The 3,586-nt window shown below is 43.2% G+C and overlaps 1 pseudogene; it reads left to right on the forward strand.

The window, feature by feature from the left end:
* The first annotated feature begins 2,569 nt into the window (after window positions 1–2,569).
* On the forward strand, window positions 2,570–3,334 carry LOC148034598 (acid beta-fructofuranosidase 3, vacuolar pseudogene; annotated as a pseudogene).
* The last annotated feature ends 252 nt before the right edge of the window (window positions 3,335–3,586 follow it).

Here is a 3,586-nt window from a genome sequence, read left to right on the forward strand (position 1 = left end):
ATCAAATCAATGCCAAAGAACACAAACTGCATATATTCCATTAAACAATAGAGATGGAAGAAGACCTAACATCGTAACTGATGTCTCTGCTCCATACATTATCACAGTACACCAGTTACAAAATGCGAATTATGTCGCTCAAATCTCAATCAAGGCTCCTCAATGCTTTGCTGTTGATGTGTCCACCCTAACACACTTTCAAATCTCCATGATGTTGCAGAGTATTTTCATAGGATTTTGTTCGCTCAACATGTGTGAGGCTCTTCTTCATCTTAGCATATTGCTAAGCAGAAATTGGAACTGAGTATGCCTTGTTTGCAGCTCTGCATTTAGGGTGCGTACCCAGTAGATGGAAATGCCTGCCTTGGTAAAAGTTGCAGAAACTGGGCACTAATCAGCTGCCTTTAAGGATGATAAGTACTTCACTGAGCTATATGCTTGACAGACCCGCATTCAACTAATTACTGAGTTGTTGAATGTAGACTTTTGCAGGCATGTCAATGCTTGAAACTTATTGACAGTCGGAGATGCCGGCATATCATCACCTCCATGTGCTGTGGATCTTAAAATGGCTCATAGTTCACCATAGCCACGATCACATATGAAATGAGCTGCGAGATTGAAGATACTCCCAACACAGAGAATTATACACGGACTGTCACACTGGAGTGATGATTCATGTTCCGCAAGCTTAACTCTGCAAGAACTACCGGATGGAGCACATACTCAGAAGAGCTTGCTCAACGTCATGAAAGCAGAGTATGACAAGAACAGGTCTGTGCTCGAGCTGGCTGACATGTACATGACTTCCTCCGAGCGTTCTGTTGTGATTGGAAGAAGTCTTCCTAGCTCAGGAATTGCAGCCCCTTCTTATCTTGCGAGCCTCTCTTCACAGCTCTTCCCAATCTGTATCAGCGTGTCCTTTAAGTTGCTGCTTTTACTTCGCTTATTGGCAGAGAGTTCTTCATCCACGTAGATCAGACTCTTCTATCGAACCGACAAGTCGGGCTCACTCCATACAAGAGAACAAGTGACATGGATCCTATCAGGTGTAAACCTTGGTGAAGAGGAGTTGGAATAATAGCAGGCCTGAAGACGAGGTAAAACAGATGGTTATCCATTGCTGATACTCATCCTTGTCGAGGCCAAGTCAGAAACTTCAATCGGTTCTTTTCAGCAGGATCCGAGGCGTGAGCTCCAAAGTCCCTGCAGACTGACGGCTTCTCCACAGAATTGGTAGATAGAGAGGCCCAAACAGCCTACTTGCAGGCTTCAGCTTTTTCAATCAATAGCCTTGAGACGATGATGAAGATGATGGTTGGATGTCGAAGTTGGGAAAGTTGACGTCGTCCCTATCACCCTCGAGTATCAGCATGACAGTTTTTTTTTTCCTCTCCTTGGCGATAGTTTTTCACAAGTTCACCTCTGTTCCCCAGTGTGTTTAACAGACCCAATACTTGTATCAAGCCGTATCCGAAAAAGAGAACACTCTTCTCGATCTGCAGCGACTCTGACAGGATAAAGACCAGAGCACACGAATTTTTCCCGACGCTGTTCAGGAACCCCCACAAAACTACAATGCCTTTGGCATCGATCATCAAGCATTCGATTTCCCAGTAGACAGTAATTTTCGGCACACTACGAGGAGCAGTTCTCATGTCCATTCACGTCATCACTGCAGAATCCGATTTCAAAAAAAACCAGAGACTCCGTTCCATTCCCTCTCTTTTATCCTCCGCGGAGTCATCCTGAATGCCCTCCTTTTCCAAGAATAACAACCGCCATTTCAAAAATAGCTCTCCATTTCAAAAATAACTCTTCCATTTCAAAAAATAACTCTCCGTGCATCTTTGCTTTTTCCATCATTCCCCAAATTAGTCTCTTTTCCCCTCAAAGCACGGCTCTCCTTTTCCCTCTTTCTTTAGCCTTTCTCCCTCTCCATTCGTAGATGTTAATTTGCCTTAAAAGCGAACTTGATGTCCTTCCAAACAATACCTCCAGTCCTATCACATTTATAGTCCCCATACATGTACCAATAGGCAAGAGTGCGTGGCATCATCCACATAATATTAAGCTTGATAATTTCTCTCGGTGATCCATTACAAGTTTCAGCTTTGTCTTTTGAACTTCTTGTCCCTTCTTTAAGACAGGCCACACATTCACAGCCTTTGCCTTGTCAAACAAAGACTCCATTTCTTTTTAGCACTTCAATTGCTAATTCATCTTCATGGCACTGTCAAAACATGATTGGAGTGGTTTGAGGTCAGTCTTCTCAACTTCAGATAGTAACTCCAAAACATGATCAGTATACAATACATTTAAGGAAATATATACATTGAATGTAGTTTATTAAAATGCACCACAAAAACAATGAATCACACGCAGAAATTAACACAAATGCACAACAAAAATGGAGGTGTTCACGGCTCAGATGCGTAGCATCACGACAACGCAATGAGTATTCTTGGAGTTCCCTTATCCTTGATTATGTTGACTTGGGGGATATGATAGTATTTTGGGGCATGCAATCTCGGTTGATCTCATCCACTGGCTATACCTTGATTATGCCATGGAGCCTGACCAGTGGTACGACATTCGGGGTGTTTGGACAGGCTCTGCAACTTTCCTGGAAAATGGTACTCCTGTGATCATCTATACAAGATCTACTAATGAATCCGTACAAGTGCAGGCTGTAGCACTTCCTGAGGATTCTTCAGATTTCCTTCTCCAAAACTGGACCAAATATGCTGGGAATCCTGTTTTTGTGCCTCCCACAGGTATCCTTCCAACAGATTTCTGTGACCCTACAACTGCTTGAGTCAGAGCTGATGGGTTATGGAGGTTGGGTATTGGATCTAAAGTTGACCAGACTGGCATTGCCATCATCTATCACAGCTCTGATTTCATAAATTGGTCATTGCAAGACCATTATCTGCATCAAGTAGAAGTCATTGGCATGTGGGAATGCCTGGATTTTTATCCTATCCTAGTTTTGGGTGATTCTGTAGGTGTTGATACCTCCATTTTTGGGGACACTGTGAAACATGTCCTTAAGGCCAGCATGGATAATACCAAGTTGGATTTCTATGTGATTGGGACTTTCAATCACGACAATCACACATTTACTCCTGATGATTCAACTCCAGACCTTGGACTTGGGTTGCACTATGACTATGGCAAATTTAGCCTGGGGAAAGGAAAAAACAAAGCCACGGATGGCTATTTTCAAAAAGAGGCTTTTTGGGGGGAAAGAAAACGCGGCTACAGAAGGCGGAGAAGAAGACGGATAAGGATGGGGAAAAAGACGAGGATCGAAGAGGGGAGCCTGGAGTAGGAAAGACAACAATCTCTGAAGGGCTAGCTCAAGGAATAGTTCAAGGAGATGTACCACAAGCATATGGGAAGGACTTAAAAGAGATGGCCAGACAAGGGAAGCTAGATCCTGTACTTGTCAGAGATGATGAGATTAGGTGTTGCATTCAAATCCTTTCTAGGAGGACTAAGAACAATCCAGTTTTGATAGGAGAGCCAAAGTGGACGAGGGTGTTGAAGAATTCGAAGATGGAACAGAAAAGAAGGAACATTT

The sequence above is a fragment of the Lygodium microphyllum genome, chromosome 6, assembly GCF_053477565.2.
Source record: "Lygodium microphyllum isolate KBCC chromosome 6, Lygodium_microphyllum_v1.1.10, whole genome shotgun sequence".
NCBI lineage: Eukaryota > Viridiplantae > Streptophyta > Polypodiopsida > Schizaeales > Lygodiaceae > Lygodium > Lygodium microphyllum.